This window comes from Apodemus sylvaticus, chromosome 14 (assembly GCF_947179515.1).
Source record: "Apodemus sylvaticus chromosome 14, mApoSyl1.1, whole genome shotgun sequence".
NCBI lineage: Eukaryota > Metazoa > Chordata > Mammalia > Rodentia > Muridae > Apodemus > Apodemus sylvaticus.
In genome coordinates this window covers 10,827,729-10,853,200 of record NC_067485.1, presented here as the reverse complement: position 1 = coordinate 10,853,200, position 25,472 = coordinate 10,827,729, and the positions used below count along the sequence as shown (strand labels likewise).

Genomic DNA, 25,472 nt, shown 5'->3' with positions numbered 1-25,472 from the left:
GGCTGTGCAGCGGAGGGTGTTTGAGGCAGACTTTTGGGGACAGGGTGACAGAGATGAAAACAGTAAGCTGGCACACTGTGTGGTTTTTGTCCACCATGCATCCTGAGGCAGAGCAGGGAAGCGCCTCCGAGGGTGTTTACGTGGACCCTTAGTACTATTTTCCTTTCTATAAATCCAAGCTAACATTTTTCTCATCTAAAAAGCTAAATCCTCTGTACGATTTTCAGAGCCTATAGCCACACAGAGAGGCATTAAAATCTGGGGGCTGGACTCTCACAATTGACTAAAAATCACTTTAAAATGTGACTTGGATCAGGGTGTGGCGGCACACACCTAAAACCCCAACTACTCCAAATGTGGACAGCAGAATCTCCAGTTTGTGAGAAACTTGTGCTACATAGTGAGACCTCGTCTAAAAAAAGAAAATCTTGAGGGTCATGTCAGGTTGCTTTCAACCTCAATGACTTCACTAAAATAGGGGCCATTACAAAATACTCAACGGTCCGTTCAAATCCGTGCTAAACATTCTATAGTGTCTGCTTGTCTCATGCTTCTTTTGAAGCCTTCAGCAACCCTTGAGTGGCTGGGCTTGGTCTCAGGGCTTGGTGGCTGCTCCAGTTGTGGATTTCCAGAAAGCAAGGGTTAGGTAGTGGCAGAGACCATGGCTGCCATCTGCAAACATTTTAGGAGAGAGACTGAGGTGGGAGATAGAATGCTACCTGTGTTCAGAAGTCCTTCCTTTGCCGTGCCGTTAAGAGTAAGGGGTTTCCGCCTAGACCCTCGTGTAATCCATGGTCGATGGTGCATGCTTCTCTAGGAGAGGAGGGGGCAGAGACACTGTCAGCATGGGGGCATGGGCAAGCATCCTTGGACTCAGTTTCACAGCCCCAGGGCAGAGAGAGGTGGACAGCTGGGGACTTCATAAGCATATCAGGCAGAGACCGCTCTAGCATAGTAGTAGTCGATTAGGATCAGGGGGCCTGCTTGGAGAATGGCACTTGCAGGCAAGAGAGAGCTCCAGGTCACAGTTCTACACAGTCGGTCTCTGCTCACCTTCCATATTCAAGACTCAGGGTCACTAGTGGGGGCCTAGTGCTGTCAGTTTCCTCCTGCGCTGTCCCCCAGGAATGACTCCTGATGGCTCTGGGGTGCTCTGTGATAGGGACTTGTTCATCTCATTCCAGACACATTTACTGATCACCCACTCTGTGCCAGGCCCAATGCTAGATTTGGGGGATACCATAAGCAGCAGAGAACCCCATTAATCGACTTAGTCAGCAAATGTTGACAGGCCGGTTGGACTCTGAGCCCAGTTTATGACACTGACCACCAGCACACCTTGAATTGATGTCATTTGATACTGGGGACAAAGAAGAAGCTGAGCTGTGTCCTAGTGTCAAAGAGCTTCGAGTCCCTGTGACAAAGGCGGCAGTGTGTGAACAGTGTCACCCCGCAGTGCTGCAGTGTGTGAACAGTGTCACCCGCAGGTTCTGTTTAGGGACTCTGAGATGTCCAGCTCACAGGGAGCATTGAGACAGAGTTGGTGGCCCATGGTCACCAGAAGAGGGCCTGGCATGTTGTACAGATGGTGTAGATGAGCCAGTGTGTCTCCTAAGGAGGCAGGGATGGGAGATGAAGCTTTGGTTCCTGATGGCAGGCAGGGGTCTGGCCAGGATGTCTGAAGTTGGCCTTCAGCCAAGCGAGAGTTGTGGGTTGATTTTAATCCAGAAGGCCGCATGCTTAGATGAGGGGGGCTTGCAGATCCTCCCAGCTGCTGGGTAGTTTGTGGTCCTTGAAGGACATAGCACAGAGGTAGGGATGACCTGGGAAGCAGTGGCTGCCCTGGGAATAAAATGAAGACTGGTCCTTGTGAGGAGAGGACAAAGCCCTGTGCGAGAGCAGTCCTGAACGCATGTGTGCTGCGGACTGCTCTGTACACAGTGATGCCAAGGACTCCACAGCCTCCAACCCATGGGAAAGTGGCAAAGCTTCCTTCCCTGTCACACACACACACTGGGGTTCAGGCTCAGAGAAATGTCACAGCTGTACTTGTTCTCTATGTGGTCTGCGTGGGTAGAAACATCCACCTAGCCCTCTCTCCTCACTGATGAGATGGCACCTACAGACGTTAGCTAAACCTGCCTCCTTGTTCAACTGGGTGTAATAGCTCATCAACTGTATAGAATATATATAACTGTGTGTATGTATGTATATATATATATATATGTGTGTGTGTGTGTGCATGTGTGTGTATATATGTATATGTATATATATATACACATATGTGTGTATATGATGTATATGTATATGTACATACACACATATAACATATAATGTATATATACATATATGTAACTGTATATAATAATATATAATCAATACACTGAGCTTTCTGGGTGCTGCAGTTTTTCTGTCAGAGAGCCCATTCTACCTGATCCCAGCTTCCTACCCCAGTTATATCCATTCTTAGAACCTTGCTGGATGAGACAAGCACTGAATTGGAGGGAAGGGTGGTTTGGTTTTGAGGGCCTTCTCTCCTTAGGACCTGAGCCCTCCATCCCATGACAGCTGGCATGGTGTCTGGTCCCAGGAGGAGCCCCATAGCCATGTGGGAAATAGAAAGTTGACTCCAAAAACTGTCCCAAAGCCCCACCCACAAGGTCTCTGTAAGAGTGGGGGAGGGGCAGGGTGGATGGGGTAGGCCTCTAGGACTGCAGCCCTTGCTTTCTTAATTTGCCATGCTGCTTCTTTTGTGTCTTGAAATGTTTCTGTGGCTCTGCTGCCTCTCTACACAGCACCGTTTTCCCAGAATTCTCTCGTCCTTTCCTGACCTGACTAGCTTTTACTCTGGCTTTGGATGTCGCCTCACAGGTCTGTCATCTATCTACACATCTATCTGTCTCATCTCGGCTACTATCTTAGTTAGGGTTTCCATTGCTGCAATGAAACACCATGACCAAAGGCAAGCAGGAGAGGGAAGGCTTTATTTGGTTTACATTTCCCGGTGACAGGTCATCACTGAAGGAAGTCAGGGGAGGAACTCAAATAGAGTGGGAACCTGTAGGCAGGAGCTGATGCAGAAGCCATGCAGGGGTGCTGCTTACTGGTTTGCCCCTCATGGCTACCCAGCCAGTTTTCTTACTAAACCCAGGACCTCCTGCCTGGGGCGTCCCCACTCACAATGGGCTGGGCCATCCCACATCAATGACTAATTTTAAAAAATGTCCTACAGGCTTCCTAATGTCAGATGTCCTCAAAGCATTTTCTCAAATGAGGTTCCCCCCCCCCCCCCCCCAGATGACTCTAGTTTACAGCTTGTTGACATAAGACTAGCCGGCACAGCTACCGTCTATCGGGCTTCATCATGCACAAGCCTCTGTATCTCACCGTAGTGTAAGTGCCTTGAAAGCAGGAATCTGAAATCTGCTGTGAAGTAAAAAGCTTGGCCCCATGTCTGGCATAGTGTAGTAGCCACTCAATTAAATTTTTCTTAGATAAATTAACGAACTAATAAGTAGTTTCCAGATGCCCCCATTCCTTTATATACTCAACCAACATTTTTCAGTAGTTGCCTGCTAGAGACTGGACCCCAGGCTAGTTTCCAGAAATGCAGGAGGAGGGAAACAACTTTCCACCCGATCAATGTGTGCACTGAAAACAAAGAGGCTGTGTGGAAACCCAGACTGAAGGTGATGCTCTAGTGTGGGAAGCCATGACAAACACGTGATGTGGGAGCTGGAGGACCGGAAGCCATGACGAACACGTGATGTGGGAGCTGGAAGACCGGAAGCCATGACGAACACGTGATGTGGGAGCCCAGGAGAGGACAGGCAGTGGGAAGAGAGGAGCACATGAGTGGCAATCATGTGCTCTGGGGGTGTGGGTGTGGGTGGGGGTGGGCAGGAGAGAACTCAGGGTGCAAGGGTCAGAGGGAACACCAATTCCTATGGGGCCCAGGAAGCAGAAGAGAAAAGGCGAACTGAGGGGTAGAGCTGGAGGCCACGGCCTCACCGCTGCTCCTTCTAACAGCTGCGGGAGGCAATTGGGAGGCTGTGCATCCAGATGGTGGTGCGGTTGAAAAGATCAGATTGGTATCAGTGGGCGACACATCAAAGGGTCAAGGAGAGATAGAGGAGATGTTGTGGACTTCCCAGGCAGATGCTGGTGCCGGAGGTGGGGCAACAGAGGAGAGAGAAAAGGTGGGGATAGAGATGAGAAGGATGTGGGTAATGAGGAAGAGAAAAGAATCTTCCTGTGAGGCCACACACAGCCATCAACATTACTACCCATGAATGTTTGTATATATACACACAGCATGTACACCACAGCGCACACACACACACACACACACACACACACGTGCACATGCACACATTCACACACACACATTCACACATGTGCATGCACAGGTGTGTACATACATGCACATATGCACACATGCACATATACACACAGTGCACATGCACATGCGTGTGCACACACACATACACAGCCTCTGCTCATCTTATTTGGAAAGGATGGAGGGGGAACTTATCCAAGTAAACGGATTCTTCACACGCTGCACCCTCTTCTTTATTAACCAGTCATTGCTTCAACAAGGTGGAAACAGAGTAGGGCTGACTCAAGCGCCTGCTAGGTAAGGAACAGTGATAGGACTGGAGCCCAATAAGCACAGTAAAAGTGTGCCATGGGCAGCCTAGCTCAGACTGTCACTGCCACTGTGCAGGAGTCTAAGCTTCCAGACTGCCTGGTTCAACACCATGTATATCTATCTTGTCCACATACTCGGGCTTTCCTCCTTCTTCAGGAACCCCAGGCTGCTGCACACAGCTCACACCCCCTCACCTTTCCCCTCCTCCATGCTGACTCGGGACTAACCTTCCTACCTTCCCTCTCTCTCTGTTCTCCCTGGCTTGATGAACTGTGGCTCTACCTTTTTTTTTTTTTTTTTTTTTTTTTGTCTTGTCTTGGATCAAACCCAAAGTATCTCATGGCAGAGTCCCCAGGCTGTGTACAAAGACTCTCTCAGGACCCTCAGACTCCAGGAACAGGAGCAGTGCTCCCCCCCCCACTGCCCAGCCTCCTCTCTGTCCCCTTCCCTTAGCTTCTTCCCTATCTCTGACCTCTGAGTATTAGCAATAGTTGAGAGAATTTTGTTCTGGGGAGCTGAACAGAGATGGAGGCTTAGCAGGTTACAAGGGTGGGAAGCTTCTAGTAGTGAGTTCCACTTCAAAACATGCAAGTCTTCTCTTAGGCCAAGCTGCCTTCTCCTCCCCGAGAACATTTCCTAGTCAGTTGCTTCCACCATTGGTGTGTGGTGTGTGGTGTATTTATAAGAGATCCTGGAGCAATCATAAGCTTTGAAAACAGGCAAAGGGTCCTCTCAGTAAAACCATTTACATCTATAAAAGTGTAATTAGCTTGGTGTGTCCTATCAGGTCTCCACTGTGGGAGGGCCAGGCGTTGTCTCGAGTGGCAAGCAGGGGGGCACCCGATCCTTTCTTCATGCCAGAAGAGGAGAGAGTCCTGGCTTTATCCTGGGTGCAATCCCCAGGTCCTGCCAGGGAGTGGATCAGGTGATTACATTTTTTGTCTTCCTCCCAGGCAGTCCCATCAAATCAGAGGCCTGCCTCAGTCTTGTCATTGGGATTGGACTCTCTGGGACCTCACTGCAGTTCACAGGTAAGCATGTGATGTTTATAATGTCACCTATGGAAAATGTCTGCACCAGCCTCACCCCTGCTGGGCTGACTCCTTACTTGGGAACCTTTCTGAGTCAGACTCAGGGACATTCCTTAGGGCACTGTGGACAAGAGGATCCTTTCACAGGCCAGACACCAAGTGAAAGCTCACTGAAACCCTGACCTGAGTTCCATAACTAAAGCCCCCATAATTGAAACGAAATGCAAGCAAACAAATCATATGTTGTAAGTCAGTAGGAATAAATTGTGTAGGCATGGGCTGAGTTCAAGTCTATTGTTTAGCATTTTGTAATTAACTTATGCAGTCCCCACCCTGTGCACAGAAGTTGTTTTGCTGTTAACTTTGGGTATGTTCCTCCTGGACTTTCCCTTCAAAGTTACTCTCTCCGAAGATTGAAAACAGTCACTCAGTTCTTCTCCTGCCTTCCATATTCCTCCACCTGCCTTCTGTGCTCCTCCACCTGCCTTCCCTGCTCCTCCACCTGCCTTCTGTGCTCCTCCACCTGCCTTCTGTGCTCCTCCACCTGCCTTCCCTGCTCCTCCACCTGCCTTCTGTGCTCCTCCACCTGCCTTCCCTGCTCCTCCACCTGCCTTCTGTGCTCCTCCACCTGCCTTCTGTGCTCCTCCACCTGCCTTCCCTGCTCCTCCACCTGCCTTCTGTGCTCCTCCACCTGCCTTCCCTGCTCCTCCACCTGCCCTCCCTGCTCCTCCACCTGCCTTCTGTGCTCCTCCACCTGCCTTCTGTGCTCCTCCACCTGCCTTCTGTGCTCCTCCACCTGCCTTCTGTGCTCCTCCACCTGCCTTCTGTATTCCTCCACCTGCCTTCTGTGCTCCTCCTCCACCTGCCTTCCCTGCTCCTCCACCTGCCTTCTGTGCTCCTCCACCTGCCTTCCCTGCTCCTCCACCTGCCTTCTGTGCTCCTCCACCTGCCTTCCCTGCTCCTCTACCTGCCTCCCGTGCTCCTCCACCTGCCTTCTGTGCTCCTCCACCTGCCTCCTGTGCTCCTCCACCTGTCTTCCCTGCTCTTCCACCTGTCTTCCCTGCTCCTCCACCTGTCTTCCCTGCTCCTCCACCTGCCTCCTGTGCTCCTCCACCTGTCTTCCCTGCTCCTCCACCTGTCTTCCCTGCTCTTCCACTTGTCTTCCCTGCTCCTCTACCTGTCTTCCCTGCTCCTCCACCTGCCTCCTGTGCTCCTCCACCTGTCTTCCCTGCTCCTCCACCTGTCTTCCCTGCTCCTCCACCTGTCTTCCCTGCTCCTCCACCTGTCTTCCCTGCTCTTCCACTTGTCTTCCCTGCTCCTCCACCTGTCTTCCCTGCTCCTCCACCTGCCTCCCATGCTCCTCCACCTGCCTCCCATGCTCCTCCACCTGCCTCCCATGCTCCTCCACCTGTCTTCCCTGCTCCTCCCCTGCCTCCTCTGCTCCTTCCTTTTCCGATCATGCTCTGCCAGTCAGCAGGTGCACAGCAGAGGAGCTTAGCAAGGCTTCTGGAAGGTCCAGCAGGTGATCAATACATGACTCAGGGAATGGGGGGCTCTTGTGATGGCCCTGAGTAGAAGTCACAGGTAAGACAGCAGCATTGCCCTGAAAGATCAGATGAAAGCCAAGGCTGGTGTTTAAGTGCCCGTGTATTCCCGACACCTCCCCCTCTGTTATCACTTCCTCTGGCACCCCATTCTCACTATCAAAGTAACTACCTAAGACCCAGAAGAATTTGATGACCACCGCTGACATTTGGTTCAGTTTGGGACGGTTCTGGAGACCTCTGGCGGCCTCCAGGCCCTGACGGATTTACCCTGCCTGCTTGTGCAACCTCCCTTGCTGTGATTCCTCTCCCGACACCTGGAACTGTCTGGTTTCTCATAGTCACCACCATGACTGCTCATGTTGCCGGGATCACTCTGCCTTGAAGGCTCTTCCTCCCTATGCCCCTCAGACATCCATCCTCCTTACTTGATACATTCCTGTTCCTTTCGGGTCTTCCCTTTGAGCAGAGCAGCCCACCAGCCGCTGGCTTTGTAGCTGTCTTGTCCCATGCTCCTTTATACACAGGGTGGCTCTTTGGTCATTGCCTCATTCCTCCCGCTGGCCTATACAGTCCATGTGAGCAGGTGGAGGGTTACTTGTCATTGTGCCTGGCACCCGCCATCACATAGTGTGGTATCTCTATGTACGTGTCACATCTACATACACATAGTGTAGACTGAATGGAAGGATGTCCGGTGTGTCGCTGGTTGGATTGGAAGCCGATGCTTGCCTTGTGGAGGAAAGCTATCTCTCTGAAGCAGGTGCCCTGACTCTGACTTTGTGTGTTGAGCTGGCTGTGGTGGGGTGCAGTAAGCCCACAGCTTGTCTGCCATGCTCATAAGATGGCTACCACATCAGCAGAGTGACCTGAACCGCTGTGATCGACTGAGGTGGAGACGGTTCTGGCCACAGTGGTCCAAGTAAGGGCTGATGTCCCCTGCCTGACAAATTGCAGGTGGCAGAGGTGGCAGAAGCTACTCCTTTCTTGAGCATCAGCTTGGCATGATCTTAAAAATAGAAGAGCATCACTTTGGGTAGTAATGGGCTATGGAGTTTCTCCTTATAGAGTTCTAACTACCAAGAATTCTGGGGATAAAAGCACAGGAAGGGCATTCTAGGGGCTGTTGTTAGTCTAGAAGCCTGGTAGCAATGTCTACCCAGGGACCAGAAGGACGTCATGGCTAAGGAAGTTCATATACTACCACGCCATATCCCTGGATATCCTTGTGACGTACCTCATTTGCCACCAGGAGCCCATGTTCAGCCGCCCTTCTCAATTTTAAGGAATTAAGCCAGTCTAGCATGGAAGCGAGGCGTGGTTACTGCTGCTGTATTAAAGCTCCTGTGAGTCTCCAGATGTGGTGTGAGGGGCCGCTCGGCATGTGTGGTGTATGTGCAGTGTATGTGTGTCTGTGTGTATGTGTGTGTGTGGTGTGGTAAGTGTGGTGTGGTGTGTGTGGTGTATGTGTGTGTGTGTGTAGTGTGTCTGTGTGTGGTGTGTATGTGGTATGTGGTGTGTGTGTGTGGTGTGTGTGTGTGATGTCTGTATGGTATGTGTGGTGTGGAATGTGTGGTGTGTGGTGTATATGTGTGTGTATCTCTGTGGTGTGTGTGTGATGTGTATGTGGTATGTGTGGTGTGTGGTATGTGTGTATATGTTTGTGTGTGTATGTGTGTGTAGTATGTGTGTGTGTGGTATGTGGGTATATGTTTGTGTGTGTGTGTGTGTGGTATGTGTGGTGTCTGGTATATGTGTGGTATGTGTGTATATGTTTGTGTGGGTATGTGTGTGTGGTATGTGTGGTGTGTGGTATGTGTGTGTGTAATGTGTGTATATGCTTGGGTGTGTATGTGTGGTGGTATATGTGTGTGTGTGTGGTATGTGTGTATATGTTTGTGTGTGTATGTGTGTGTAGTATGTGTGTGTGTGGTATGTGGGTATATGTTTGTGTGTGTGTGTGTGTGGTATGTGTGGTGTCTGGTATATGTGTGGTATGTGTGTATATGTTTGTGTGGGTATATGTGTGTGGTATGTGTGGTGTGTGGTATGTGTGTGTGTAATGTGTGTATATGCTTGGGTGTGTATGTGTGGTGGTATGTGTGTGTGTGTGTGTGGTATGTGTGTATATGTTTGTGTGTGTATGTGTGTGTGGTATGTGTGTGTGTGTGCTTGTTCGCACATTGCATGTGTGTGCATGTTTTTGTCCCTCCATTTTGTCTGTTTGCTATCTCATGAAGATGAGTAGGAAAAGGTGAAAGCTCTAGAGTTGGAAAGTTTAGCAGAGCCAAAGTTGATCAGAAAAACAAATAGGTTGTCTTGGGCAGACTAGATGTAGAACGATTCGTGTCTGGCTTTTGTTGGAGTCTGTGCAAACAGGGCTCCTGAATGGACTGGTTTTTTAGGCCATCCCAAGCATCCAGACGAGGACCCGGCCCATAAAGGGCAGTCAGCAATGATTTTAGGGGAATAAGGGAATCAGAAGGGGAGTTGCGTACCATAGATCAGAACAGAATCTCATCCAGCAATCACGAGCAAGTGAAATACACATTTCATGATTTGCAAGCAACACTCATTTTCCTGTGGCCCTGAAGCTAGAAGCAGAGCCCAGATGGCTTTTGTTCTGGCTTCCGGACTATCAGAGCCAGGACAACCATGTTGGTGTACTGAGCTCACACGGAACCTTGATTGTGACAAAATGACCCGGCAGGGGCTCCTTCCACTTTCTTTTTCAAAAATCTGAGCTTCAGTGTTTAGCATACAGCAAATGACAGCGGTACTCTGTGAAGACTGGCCGTGTGGCAGCTCAGATCACAGCCAGGCTGTGCCCTGCAGGTGGCTCCTCTTTGCTGTGGAAATGTGACACCACCTCCCATGAGTCAAGGAGCTGGTGTTGACTTTGAATAATTTCCCTGATTTGATTCATCCAAATTGCCTCTAATGTGGCATGATAGTGACACCCACAAGTTGTCGACAGGACGGTCACAGACACATGAGCCACTGAGCAAAGGGAATGAATAGGTTTCACTATTTCACTCTTCACCTCCAGATCAGCATGTTGGAACACAGACTCCACCCAGTTAGGGCCCTTAAATCTTGCTGGGGGCGGGGAGGGGGGACTCTCCACGCTGTTAGAATAAAGTTTTATGGCCTACTTGCTCTGTATGACTTTGCCGCCACCAAATGACATGGATTCTGATTACAAATTGCAGTTATGTGTGCCAACAATTTATTTATTTATTCTTTCTCCTAGTAACCTGGTATTAGTTTTCAGAGTATTGTGTCTCCCTAACGTTTGGCATAAAAACCATTTTGTTGGAGTGTAAAGTCGAGCATGGTTCTGTGTTTCATGCAGCCAAGAGGGTAGGCAGTGTCACGCAGTGGTTAGGCTCGGCTGGATGTGAGTTCTGGCTTTGTTTCTGACTACCCAGGTATGCTCGAGAACTAGCCTCACAGAGCTCCTGTTTCTGCTCGTGTGAAGTGGCTGTACAACCCCCTCACTGCCTTACACTTCATGCTGCCTTCCCTTTCCACACACTTCCCAGAATACCATGTGCCAAGACAAGATTTCTAAGAATCAATCTGTCCTCCCAGAGAAGGAAGAAAAATAAAAGACCAGGAAAGAGATAGGTCAAGAGATGGGAGATCCATCCGGTCCCCTGGTGCTCCAGTTACAGGTGGTTATGCGACTGAATTAAACTTAAATCTTCTGGAAGAGCAGCAAGTGGTCATAACCACTGAGAGATCTCTCCAGTCACTGAAAGACACCTTTTAAGGTGTCTTTTTAGGCAGAGCCCAAACCAGTCATGGAGCTGTGGACCTGTGGACTGTGGAGCAGTTTGTCATAGAAACATGGTGATACTGGCAGGTTTTTAATGGTTCATACTATAGCTTCTTAATTAAAGAGTAATCATGAAGATGACAATGTTAGTACGCGAATCGGAGTTGTAAGTTTCCTGTAGTATTTGATGAAGTATCGGAGCAGGGCAAGTAAGTGCTGGTTCAGTATGTGTTAAACTCACACATGTGTGGGGATGTGGCAGGTAAAGATGCCTCTTACCTGCTAGCCACAGCTATTTTTAGTCATAGGGACTCAAGTACTTTTACCTTTTCTCTGTCATTTAAAGTTTCCAATAACTATGCATTTATCTAAAAATATTTGGGGTGATTGTTCTTCTCTCTTTCTCTCTCTCTCTCTCTCTCTCTCTCTCTCTCTCTCTCTCTCTCTCTCTCTCTCTCTCTCTCTCCCCCCCCCTTTCTTTTTGAACAGGGCTTCTTTATAAACCCAGGCTAGCTTTGAAACCATGGTCCTTCTGTTTCTGCTTCTAGAATTACAAGTTTATTTCATCACACCAAGTCCTGCAGGTCCTTTTTTAAAAGTTCATATTTCAGGAAGAGTTGTCTGTAGTAAGTCTGATTATACTTAGCATTTGAATGACGACTGTGAGTAGTTTCATTACTTAGGGGTAAAATCTTCACCTCAGGAAAAGTTCATTATTTCTCAACTGAATGGTCCATATTCATGGCCAACCTTTTCCAGACAAGGAGCTCCTTAAAGGTCCTACTCATCTCCTCCACGGGGGACAGTTGGGTTGGCAGATTGAAATGACAGAAAACGATTTTGATTTTCTCATTTCTAGTTCTTACATGAAATATTTGAGAAATTTGAAGGCAAAACACAGCAAGCATGCCCAGGAGACTGGAGACTGGGAGACTGGGAAACTGGAGACTGGGAGACTGGGAGACTGACTGGGAGTGTCACCAGGGCAGGAAAATCTCCTTTGTATGCCTGATGTTTGACATCTCATTTAGCACAATCCCCATTGCTTAACGCAATGCCTGGCACATAGGAGTCACCTCCCGTGTGTACGTGTGTGTGTGTGTGTGTGTTGTGCGTGTGTATGTGTGCACATGTGTATTAGTGTATTGTATGTGTGAGGGAGGGAGAGTATATATGTAATATGAGTGTTTATGAGTGTGTGTGTGAGTATGTGTGAGTGTGTACGCACATGTACTTCGATGTGTGTATGTGTGAGACAGTATGTGGGAGTGTGGGTGTTTGTGCACATGTGCATTGGTGTATTATGTATGAGAGAGTGTATGTGTGAGTGTGTGTATGTGTGTGTAAGCATGTATGAGAGTATGTGTGTGAATGTGTGTATGAGGGTATGTGTTGTGAGTGTATGTATACACATGTGCATCAGTGTGTGTAAGTGTATGTGTGCCTGTGTTTTGTGAGTGTGTGTGTACTCACGTGTGAAGGTATGAGGACAGAAGTTGATGTTGGGTATCTATATTCCTTAATCACTTCTCACCCCATATTTTTTTTAGGTGGGGTTCCTCACTGAATTTGGATTTCTCCATTCAGTTAGACCGCCTGCCTGGAGAGCCCTAGGGGGTCTTCCTTCTCCAGCCCCTTCATGCCAGGGTTCCAGGCTATGCTTAGCTCTTAGCATTCGGGCTGGGCTCTGCACTTGGGTCTTAATGATTGTGTGAAAAAGTACTTTATGGACAGGCCTTTTCCTAGCCCTTATACATACACACTCATATTGCATGTATACATGCATGCATGAATGAATGAATGAGTGAATGAATGAATGCTAAATCTAAAGGTTAAATTTCTGTCCCAGAAAGAAGGGAGTCATACCTTAGTACATAGTAATTGAGGGCCTGCGTTCAGTTGTGAAGTGGAACTTAATTACAGTGGGGTATGCAGACTTTGATCAAGTCCTGACCTGTAAGAAGTGAATCCCAGCAAGGCAAGAACTGGATATTCTCTGAGTATGCAAGGGAGAGTCGCGCTGTGGGCATGGTAAAGAGGGAGGGAGAGAACGCAGACGTGGCAGGGAAAAGCCTCTGTGAGAAACATACTTTTAAGCAGAGATGCCTGTTGATGCTTAACAAGACAGTTCTCTAGTATCTGGCATAGCATTCCAGAAGTTTCCATGGTGGAGGGAAAGGGGGCCCTCATCTTAAATCCAGTGAGAGGCCTTGAAGGGCTAACATTCTTATTTAAAATCACAAGGCTCGAAGCAGCAAACAGCTCATGGGTGCACGCTAGTGCGCTGGGCTTGGGCTCTACTGCTGATTGACAACAGACATGAGGACAAGCGGAGGTAGTTCCCAAGTAGGAGCGGTGAGTCTTGATGCTGGGTGGAGAGTGGAGGGCTGAGCTCTGGAACCAGCTGCAGCCACACAGCAGCCACACAGCAGCCACAGGCTCTCTGCATCCCAATTTTTCTCCAGCCTCCATCTGAGATTCTAGATTGGTGCCAGGTCCCTACTACTTTGTTCCATATGAACAGCTATCTGCTTTTCTATTTAAAAAAAAAAGGAATGACCAGGTGATGGTGTAATGGTTAAGAGTGCTTCCTGCTCTTCCCAGCGCCATGTTAGGCAGCTCACAGCCCCCGGTAACTCCAGCAACGCATCAGGCCTCCTTGGGCAACTAATGTGCACAAATCCACCCACCCCACCACAATTGCTGAAGCAACAACAACACATTCTTTGAAATGACATATTGACATCATAATAACTTAGGTTTTTATCTGTTTTGTCTAATATCTTATCCCTGCTATCTAAGGCATGCTTAGTACCTGATAGGCGTTCAATAAATATTTACCATCTTCTTGAGTTTAGGAATGAGTGAATAAGTAAAAGCAAAAGGTTTAGTTGGCCACCACCACAGAGCAAATCAGTGTCTCTGCGCACTGCAGAACAAGATGTTTATTTTTCCCACATGTGGCTGTGAATCTGCTTGGGTAGCTTGTTGGCTGGCTCCACATAGAGAGGTGTTGGTGCCAACTCCATAGTATGTGTGAGTGTGTGCCCTATGGGCCCATGCTGGCCTCAAACTTGAGATCTCCCTGCTTCAACCTCCGGAGTATTGAGATCCTAAGTGAGTGTCACTATGTCTGGCTCTAGGGCTGATCTAAAGGTGGGTAGCAAAAGACCTCTCCCCTGGAAACATCAAACACACTGAACAATTATATCCCATCATGTTCCCTGCCAAAGTCATCATGGCAAGTTCTCCTGAGAGACAAGGAAGCAAATCCCATCATTGATAGTGTAAGATATCACATGGCGTCCATAGCAAAGACAGACAGAAGACTTGTGCACCTCACCATATTCTATCATTACGGCTGGACGTGGAGAACTACCATCTCCCACTGCAGGGAAGATTGGGGCAGGACCAGGCAGTAGGGGCAGGATGTCAAACATCAGACTGTCAAAGCTGTGCCTAGTAAATCCAGTGAGCCTGCCATGGTCGATGTAGCAAGAGGTGGAAGAATAACTTGCAGAAACAAAAGCAGGTTGTGGGAGGCTGGTGGGGAGGAGGTAGCTCTGTGGGTCAAAGTGCTTGCTGCCCAGAGCTGATGGCCTGAGCCCAGAGCCCCAGAGGAAACAGAGCATGCAACAACAACAGACAAGAGACCCTGCCTTGAAACACATGCACGTGTACACAGGCACTCAAGCACACACAAATACACATGCACACACAAGCATACATGTATACACAAACAAACACATGTATGCACACACAAACACATGTATACACATGCATACATGTATACACAAACAAACACACATGCACACACACGTACGCACATCCAAACATGTACACACATACACAATGTACACACATGTATGCACACACATGTATGCACACACACAAACACACATCCACAGGCATGCACATACACATGCAGGAATAGACCCAAGTGGTTAAAGTAATTGGAAAGTCTAAGGAGCATCTCCAAAGCCTCAGGTGAAGCTGGCTGGATCCAGAACTCAGACTCTAACAGGCATTTGTTACTTCAGCTCTGATTCTCTGCATTGGCTTTGTTTCCAAACAGATTTCCTCCATATGGTATCAAGAAGGTCCCTGTTAGCCTTAGAACCAGCATGGACAGAGAGAGGGAAAACTTTCTTGACATATTGACATTTCTCATCTACTAAGGGATGATATGTGTCTGTTAGCTTACTGTCCACGTGTGAGCTAATCACAATGGCCCAGATGGTAAGGTACTATGCTAACTCCCTGGGTCATGTGCCCCACCTCTCGGATATGCAGTATGCACTGTGGTTAAAGTAGAAAAGGAATGGTGTCCCAGAGGAGGCAGAACAGGCATCAGGAGGTTAGAAGGCAGAAAATAACCCTGCAACTACTACCCTACAGTAGGGAAGCTGTGGACAAAGGTGGATTTAAGTGTCTAGAGTTCATTAGCCATCTTTGAATTAGACACACTCATTTAGAAATTTTATAGCTTACTGGTACACAAACAAACATGCACTCACATGTATGCACACACACAAACACACATGCACACACATGTGCTTGTCTAACAAATGTGAACCCTAAGAATACACAGCTCTCTGTCTCTCATGTCTGTCTGTCTGCCTCTGTCTGTCTCTGTGTCTCTGTGTCTGTCTCTGTCTCTATCTGTCTCTGTGTATTCTTTGAAACAGATGGTATCAGAGGCCCTTCAGATAAATGAGATCACCTATTACAATGTAGAGAAAAGACAATTTATTATCCTATAACCTGAATACACTTCATTTAACTAACTCTTTGGCTAAGAATATATGGAATTTTCTGGCATATCAGCAGGAAACAAAACACCATTCAGCCTTTACCACGTGTCGGCCTCTATTTTGGGTGCCTTGAATATTCCAGGCATTTAATCCTCAGGTAATTCTATTGTGTTGATACTCCTGTTTTATCAGCAAAGAGGCAGAAGCAGGAATTGGCTCTGTAACCTGTTCAAGGTCACACAGAAGTTATAGGGCCTTGTTTCAAACCAAGCATCTTGGCTTCAGAGCTCTTATGATTAGCATTGCACTCACAGTCAAAGGCTTCCTGGAGACGTGCATCCTTTGTCTCCCACCTCCCTCTCTTCAATTCCTTCACACTCCCAGATTTTCACCTGCTGTTCTGGATTTGAAGTGCAGCAGCACACATATGGTTTGGCTCCTCTGAGATGGAGTCTCTGAGGATGTAAGCTGAGAAAGCAGAACCCTGGGAGTTAGTGGAGTTAACTGGGGGCTGTTCGCCAGCAGGAGAGAACAGATGCTGCTTAACCAGCAGAGACGAATGTTCCCTCCAAGCCTGGCTACGCAGAGCCTCTTTGTTTTATGACCCTGGGTGCAAGCAACCCTTTTAATTTCATGTTTTGGATTCCAGCCACAGGAAGTCCTCTTTAATGTAGCAGATGGTTGCAGACAGGAAAGCCGGGGTCTTGCATTCTGCATTAAGCTGCCTTCCCCAGAGAGGAGTCTCCTAATTATGCTGATGTGAGAAAAAAATAAAAAGAGGGATTGTAATGTAACATGGACACACTAGTTGTTTACCACACATAAAACAACTGCCACTTTAAGTGTCTATAAGTATGTGCAAGTCGGGAGGCCATTTGGGAGTCTGATGAAAGCCGTGGACTCTCTCTTCAGAAAATTTGCACATAGGTATACACATAAAGTGTGCTCAATATCTGTGGGAGGCTCAAGGATTCTTGATGTCATGTCTGAAGCTTCAAAGAGTTTCCTGGGCTTTGAGCAGACACAGCTGTCCTCCTCCTCGTCGTCCTCCTTCTCTTCCTCCTCCTCTACCTCCTTCCCACTCTTCTTCCTCCTCATCTACCTTCTCTCCCTCCTCCTCTTCTTCCTTCTCCTCTTAATCTTATTGTATGTTATTACTTCAGCTTCTAAGTTATTAATTTTTACCTTTCAATACGTTCTTTTTGAGTTTTGAAACGGGGCTTCATTATGCAGTCCAGGCTGGCCTTGAACTCACTATCCTCCTAATATCCAGTGGGATCTCAGCCTATGCAGTGTTGGGATTACAGGTGTGCGCTGCCATGCCTTGCTTACTGATTAGTGTGGATGCCTTCACATTAGAACTTTTACTAGAAAATGCTTTCAGTTGGTCTATAAAAAAATCACTTTGGTGTAATCGCCGGTTGGTGTGGCCCTTTGGTTTATTGTTTATCTTTATTGAGATTTATTTGCATGTTTAATTATGTGCATTTGCTCATCTCTTGAGGGTGTGCACATGTAAGTGCAAGTGCCCACAGAGGCCAGAAGTGCACATGTAAGTGCAAGTGCCCACAGAGGCCAGAAGACGGTGTTGGTTCCCGTGGAGCTGCAGTTATAAGGTGGTTGTGAACCATCCTGCCAGGGTTCTGGAATCTAACTCGGGTCCTCTGGAAGAGCAGTTTGTGCCCTTACCTGCTGGGCCACCTCTCCAGCCCTGGTTTATTCTCCTAAAAGACAACCATGAAACTTCTGACCAGCTGGGCTGTAGATGCTCTCCCCTCCCTAGCCTGTGCCATCTTCACGAGCAGATTCTTTGTAGCTCACTGGTTTTGGAGGCTGCTTGGTTAAGCTGTGCTTCTTACACTGTTTCCAGTACTAAGGATAGAGGCTGGGGGTGGTCTGCCAGTGTATGAACACACAGAAAATGCTCGGAGTTTGAGATGGAGGTTTATTCTACCTAAGAATCTTGTCTGCAGAACCCATATAAACTTAGACATTTCTTCCTCTGGTGCCCACACCCCATAACATAGGTTGGCAGGTGTCTCTGGGGGACTATGAAGATGTGGATGCCTGTGATAACGTCACTCCCTGATGCTTCTGTTGGGTGATACCACCAAACCCTGAATTCTTCTAGTTCCATCAGGGAGAGTCTTCTGAGTTACAGCAAAAATATAGATTAAAATATTTATTAATAATTTTCAACCAAACCCCACCTTGCCTCAATTATTTTATATTTAAAAATAAAATGTAAGAGAAGATGATCCATGTGTTTTTTCCCCAGTTTTCCAGAAAATTGCTTACTTCTTGGGTCAGGAAAAATGTAAGGTGGGAGGGGCCACAGATAAACTCTTTAGGCTAATTCTGTTTATCCAATGACTAACTTGATCAGTTATTGAAAAGAGTTGAGGAGACAAGGCCCAATTTCTTTGAAAAGGAATCAAATACAAAACATCTGGGGGTTGAGGTTTCTTGCTTCTTCACTTCAACATGGAGGCTATGTGGTTCTTAGCACAAGGAGGTCATTGTATACGTTTAAGACAGTGGTTTGTGGGCCAGGAGCCCATTGGAGGTCGGACAACCCTTTCACAGGGGCTGCCCAAGGCCGTCATAAAACAGGATATTCATAGCAATAATGAAATTTCAGTTATACAGTGGCAAGAAAAACAATTTTAAGGTTGAGGGTCACCGCGCATGAAGAATATATTAAGGGTCACAGCATTAGGAAGGTTGGGACCACTGCTCTGGGGTGTTTCTATCATCTCTGGCATCTTCCTGCTAGGTTCCCATGGCCATACTGGCTGGGACAACGGAGAAAGCCTTCAAACTGCATGGGGGCTGCCTTTCCTGGTTGACAGCTGCAGGACTTAATGACCCAGAAGTAGATTTCTCTATCAGTAAAGAAAAGTCAAGCCCTGAGGCTAGAGTCATTAAGTGATCTCCTTGATCAGGTAACAGTTCAACCTCAGTCCGGCGATCTTCTTGATCAGGTGGCAGTCCAACCGGGAAACCATAATGTGTGTGTGTGTGTGTGTGTGTGTGTATGTGTGTGTGTGTGTGTGTACATACGTGTATGTGTGTATATGTATATATCTGTATATGTGTATGTATGTATAGGTATATATGATGCATCTGAGTATATGTATATATTTATGTATATGTATTCACATACACAAATCTTGATGTCCCACTGCACGTATCAAGTATCATCTGTTCAGATCACACTGTGTCACACTTGTTCTTAGACTCAGTTGATTACTCTAAGCAAGACTTCCTATGCCTCTGGCAAGCCTGCCCATAATTGTGACAACTGTATAGTTTAGTAGGCCCTCTGATTTCTACATCCTGTGAAGTTTAGGTTACTTCTTGGTTCCCTGGAAGAGTTCTACTTCTTGCTAAACCCCTATTCTTCCTTTCTGTGTTATTATCTCTTGTGTCTGGTGGCCTGACCTGAATGTCCAAAGCCATCCGAGAGCCTGGAGTCTCAAGTTGATTTAATCTGCGTGCAGATACTCAGTTGAGGAAGTGAAACACTTGCTTTTAGGGTTATACCCACGATTCTGGACAGAACTGCAGTACTCACCAAGTGTCCTTACAAACATGTACAGTTTGTTCATCGCATGATTTTTTTTTACTAGTTTTTCCAAAGTGAGGAATGGCGCGGATACAAACAATATTAAACACATTTTGCTGCAAGCATCAATTCTGAAAAAAAGGGCCTTCTTTTGGTGGGGTTATAGGTACTTCTGGGAGTTGTAAATCCGTGCCAGGCTCCAGAATCCATGCCTTCCAAGTACCGCTAACAGCAAGGAATTACCAGCCAAGAATCAGTAAGCATGGCAGAGTCAGCGCACAGAGTCCTCGTTCACTAGGTTTATGATGTAGTAAAGAAGTTAAGATGGAGACCTGAGATTGCACACTGATGGCCTGCAGGCTATATTGGGACCCTAGGTTTGCTTTGTTTGGCTTGTACCTCGGTGAGTCTTCTCAGTGTCTAAAAAAGAGAAGAGGAGAGCAGGTCAGGGAGCTCAGGAAGGAGACAAAGAGGCAACTGGCTGGTCAGAAAAATGTGTGCTTTCCTTTTTGTATAAAAAGATACATTTCCAACCTTCTTTGAAGAGCCAGAAGATCTGCCAATAATGGGCCGACATTCCCACATTTCTCCCTGCGGATGGTTGGGTATTGTCGCAGCTGCTGCCTTCCCTTGGTAGGAGTCCCTGCTCGCTAGCTCCCCAGCTCTGACCGGATTCTCTCCTATCACCATTTGACATGGCCGTTTCCATAAATGCTTTATCATAGAATTTATTTAATCTCTTCCAAATAGAAACAAGCCGTTGGAGTTTGGAACATCATGGAAACTTCCCCGTTTGTGTATCAAGTGAGGTGACCCCGACCTGGGCCGAGGAGTTGACAATAAAAGTGATGAGAGACTGTCAGAATTAGGGCATACAGTATTAGTATTAGAGGATGGGATTGACTGGGAAAGATTAAAAATAGTTCCTGTTTATTTAAAAAGAAAACGGGGCGATCAGTTTCGAAGACTTTTAAAAAATAAACACAAAACTATTTAAGAACTTTCCCTTGCCGTCCAAATCCGGTACCCTAGTACAGATACCGTATTTCTGGGAATGCAGACCCTTTGGAGGGAACGAGAAGCCAGACAGCAGGATTAGTACAGAGCTACCCTGTGGGGCAGCCTGTGCACCTCCATGCCTCCACTTGCTGAAGCTCAAGGCACTCCCTGCTTCCAGATGTAGGGCGGGGTCCTATGAACAGCTGGGACTGTGTCCTGAGAAATGGACACTCGTCCTCAGCTCCGGGTTCAGCACTGTCTCCCACCGCGGAGGATTCTCCTCTTCCCCTTTGGGCGCGAAGTTACAGCTGCATCTAATAAGATGTATGGTATCAGATGGACAGCAAGATGTCTCTGTCTATTAGGGTTTCTATTACAAGTCAATGAAGACGGCGAAGTTGCAGCTGAAGATACTTTTTAACGTTTTATATTGGCTAGAAAGGTCTCCAGCGCGAGGAGACGACTGTTTTGCTGTAAGGCGGCTTAGCTTGGCTAGCGGCAGTGCCACTCGCAGGCCCGCCATGGACCGCAGAAGCCAGGCCTCGGCCACTCCCGACGCGCATGCGCCGGCCGCCGCGGCTCCGCTGCCCCCCCCCCCCCCCATCATCCGGGTCCCCGGCGAGCGGGCGCCGAGCGAGCGCTTGTCCCGCGGCCGGGCTGCTAATAAAGTTGCGGCGCGTGCACAGCGCGGCGACGGCGTGTGGAGAGCGCGCCCGGGCGGTGGGGAGGTGAGTGAGGGGCCCCGAGGCGGGCGCTCGGGGCCCGGCAGAGGGACAGGCGCGGCTGAAGCGGCCTGCGTGAGGCCGGAAGCCTAGCGGGTCCCCGCGCTGGACGAGACGGGACGGGGCGGGACGGGGCGGCGTGGGAGGCCCGGGTGCTGAGGAGGCCCCGCTCGGCCGACGAGGCCGGCGCGGACGAGGCCGCGGCCACCTTGGCGCGCCACCGACACCCGGCCCGCGCGCGGAGCCGCGCAGGCGGCCTAGGCCGAGCGCGCGCCCCGCCGCTTTGTGTCTGCGAGATAAGGATCCGCGCTTATCGGTGGGAAGTACTCGGCGGCCCGCCCCTGCGCCCGCCCGCCCGCCCGCCGGTCACTCCGGGGACATCGCAGTGGCTCTCTGGCTGTGCTAAACTTTGTGTGAGGAACCGAAGCAGCTTTTGTCTCTCGCCCGCTCCCGGTTGTTCCTTCCCTTGGGCATGCGTGCCCAAGTTCATACTCCACCCCCTCCCCCTGCCCTTTCTCCTCTGCGCTTCTCGCTGCGCCGCCGAGCTGGGAGCCGGAGCCCCGGGAACTCCCCTGTGGCGACCGCCTTAGGTCCGAGCATGCTCAGTGGCCCGGACTTTTCGGTTGCAGAAGGAGCTGGCGAGGATGGTCGAGGTATTTGGAGGTGTGCCAGCTATCCGAAGCGCGTGTCCGGACTCCGGTTGTGATGGCACCGGCGAAAGGAGTCCCGGCCAACCTGAATGGCCGAACACTCTGGGCTAGATCTTTATCTTGATCGTAAAGGACAATGTTTCCCGAGCAGCTGGAGGTGGGGGGGAGCGTATTCCTGGCTGCTTCTGCGTTTAAATGGGTGTGGTGCTAAGTATATCTTGTTTATCTTTCTGTGGAAAAAGTTTTGAAGTGTGGTGGAGTTTGTCACATCATGCCTGTTGCCTAGCGCTATCAAGTATATTCCTACCTAGCAACAGACACTGGGTGATCAATGGAGTTTGTTTGATGCTTTTACAGAGGCTAAACGAAAGGGTGCATGTGATTTCTTTCTGACAGGGTCTTGCTATGCAGACCTTGAACTCAGGCCAGTCCTAACTCAGCTTCCAAGTGCTGGGATTACAAGGGGTGAGCCATCACCAAGTCTGGCTGTGTGTTTCTTTTTTAAACAAAGAGTGCTTGGATTTTCTTACTGTATGGTAGTTGCTGATAAAGTTGAAAACCCAGTAAGTTTAGAAACGGTTGGAGTAGTTCAGTGTTTCTGCTAGACGCCAGCCCACAGTGCCTGTGGCATGGAAACAGTTCCTGCATGCAACAGGGCAGTTTCACACACAGCTGCTCTATCAGAGTTTACATTCCAGATTTAGTTAGTTGCAGTAGTAACAAATCACATATTCATTTTACCCTTTTTGGTTAAAATTTTCTCCTCTAAAGTGAACCCCGAAATTATAAAATTCCAAAACAACTTAGAAATCAAAACAACTATCAAAATCTAACCTGTATAAAGTTTGTAAATATTATGCTTAGAGGAAAAATAATTTTGTAGCCAGGCATGGTGGTCCACACTTTTAATACCAGGCAGGTAGATATGTGTGGGTTCCGGGCCATCTGGGGTGGGGCTACATAGTGAGGCCTTGAGTGAAAGACATTTCACTTTGAGCATGATGGCTGCGTGGTGACCTCCATGGTACCTCTTCCTCTGCGTTTCCCCACTCAATCCTTTTAGATAACTACTGTTACCACTTCAGCTTCCGCTGTATCTGTGATGCTGTTCATCGTTTTGTCACTTCCTGTAGGTCATAGATGAAACTTCTCGGCTGCCTTTGCTTTCCTTCCCAGACAGGTGCTCAGGTAGCCCAGGCTGGCCTCAGACTTGCTATGTAGTCCAGAATGCCCTTGAACTTCCTACCTCTGCCTCCAAACGCTAACGCCCATGCCATCACATCTGGTTATTTTTTTGGTTGAGTTGCTCTTTTAGCTGCTGGAACCTGTACACCCTGCCGCACCAAGCACTCAGACTGATTTTTCCTTGTGTCCATATTATATAGTGTGGTATAGTTAAGTAAGAAAGCAGTGAGCCTGGGGGAAATAAAATGTCTGGTCTGCTCTGTACAGTCTAGCTGGAGCTGCTGAGCTGGTTCTGTGTGGTGGGCGCCACAGAACTGGGTGGATGATGTGTTGCCTTTCTTTCCCTCTGGCAAAGTTACTCATTGATTGCAGTGTGAAACAGTGGCAGACTGTGGCTAATGAGGTCTGAATCAGATTGTTGTGTGCTGCTGCTTATGTAACATGGGGAGAGTATTATTAAAAGTTGCAGACTGTAGCAAGGTAGAAAGGCAAGTAAATTCTGCTGACCCTTCTCCTTGGGCTTTAATTTCTGGGTGAACCTGAGGCACTTTTGGCTACAACTATAATTATACCTGGGCAGCCTGTTTCCTGTTAGCATGATGGACTCAAACACTGTGATTCCATGTGATGATCTATGCCCTTGTGTTAAAGGTAGCATGTTTCCTCTACTGAACACAGATTTGTAGCTCAGTTGAACACATTTCTTTTCAGTGTTTTGAAGATTAGGCAGTAAAATTACAGTAACATGTATTGAAATGGAATATAAAATTTCTTCCACATGCATATTCTTTGGTAGGTTTTAATTGACCAGTGCAGTGGATCACAGCAGCTCTTGTTGATAACTCACCAGTTTGTTATTACTAGATGTGCGTGTTGGTTAGGCAGTGAGAGACACATCAGTGCTAACTGCCTATCTGTCTGCATTACATTGATTTCTGTTCTGTGTTCTTAACCTGTTGGTGCTTTGTATGAAGAACATTGTATTTCTTCAGGTGCTGAAGGCACCTTAGATCCTATGGTTTGCCAGCATGCTTCCCAGGGGTCAGGTACTGGATAAATTTTCTCTTCTGTGACGGACAGTCTTAGCCCGAGGAACTATTCTTATCTAGGAGAATTTCTGGAGAAAAGCTGGGGAACTTGGATCTAAGGAAGCCCTGGTGCACAGATTCAAGAGTCTCTCTCACCAAAAAGATCATGGTTTTCTTCTTCAAGCCCCTGGAAGTTGACCTGTGCCTTTTTACACCTTGTTTCTCCACTTCTGAACTTAGTAGAATATTAGCAACTGGAATTTTCAGGGCAGGGGTTATCCAATTATTGCTAGTACCCTACATCTTTTACCTCCAGCCAATGTGATGTATATTTACTGAGTGGAACATTTAGAAGAATTGTTAACTACTAGATTGTTAGGACTCTCTAATTCCCTAGTCTTTTATTGCTTTTTTAAAAAGATAAGGTCTTCCTTTATAGCTCTGGATGTCTGGGAGCTCACTATGTAGACCAGGCTAGCCTCAACTCACAGAGATCCATCTGCCTCTGCCTCCATAGTGCTGGGACTAACAGTGTGTGCCACTGTCTGATTTCCAAATCTCATAGGTCACATATTTTAAGTATTTATTGTTTCACAATTTAGGATGATGTAATTATAGAACATTAAGTTTTTTCAGAATTAATCAGCTAGTTCTGGGCTCTGTGCGTAGCTATGATAAATGTGTGAATGTGCCCACACATGCACACAAACACCTTTTTTCTAGCAGGTTGGCGTTTGGCTCAGTTCTAACAGGTATTTCCAGTGGTTACTTTCTCTGCCTTTATTTACAATGTCTTAATTTTGTTGACTTTAATTTTGGGGGCCAGGAGAATTCCTTATTAGGACAGTTCTCTTATGTGATCTTATAACTTTATTTCACTATTTATTAATATTAATGTGTATTTTTGTAAATAGATTTTGTTCTTGAATCCTTTGTGACCACTGTCTTTGCCTGAATTGTAACTGTAATTTCTAGTTTGGTATTCCATAGACATTTGGTAATATATTGATCTTTTGTGAGAATTTTAACTGGAGCTTTACCTTCTGATCACCTATATGCTGTTTTGTTACACTGAAAGTAATGAAACAGTAGCAGCTGCAAAAACCAAGGCCTTCTTAGAGTGGGTGCTTCAGGAGAGGCCCACACTTGGCAAATTTAACTTTGGTCTCAGAAGATCTCTACTAACACAGAGATTTTGTTCTTCCCAGAGTACTGGAGTCTGCCTTTTTTCATAGATGGTGGGCTCATAACTGAGGTCTAGTATCCTGGCATGTATTCCTGGGAAGAAGGGACACAGCAGAAATATTTAAGTCTGTTACCTCCCCTCACTTGCATCTTGCTGTTCTCTTAGGTGAGAGTCTAGTTATCTCTTTGATTGTTCCCACTCTTTAGAGTTGAGTGCAAATTAAAGGATGGCCAGAGCAGAAAGCCAGGCTGGCTGGTTGGTTGGTTTGTTTGTTCTTTCCTTCTAAGTGGGGCATTTGTACTCTCAGGTGCACACAAGGTGTTGGAGAATGCCATTGCAGGACATTGGAATGGATGCTGTAGACACCAGCTAG

At 47.6% G+C, this 25,472-nt stretch overlaps 1 protein-coding gene across 4 annotated transcripts in view; it reads left to right on the top strand.

Annotated features, from left to right (window-relative positions):
* The window catches only part of Smad5 (SMAD family member 5), a 55,313-nt gene that overhangs the window by 1,796 nt on the left and 28,045 nt on the right, over positions 1-25,472 (top strand). The window contains exon 2 of one of the 4 annotated variants that reach the window (XM_052156540.1): positions 5,605-5,682. The gene's annotated coding sequence lies outside the window, so the exon portion shown is untranslated. Of the gene's footprint in view, positions 1-5,604; positions 5,683-20,934; positions 21,057-21,286; positions 21,464-21,571; positions 21,704-25,472 lie in introns of those variants that run through there. The other 3 variants (XM_052156538.1, XM_052156539.1, XM_052156541.1) reach the window with 3 other exon arrangements.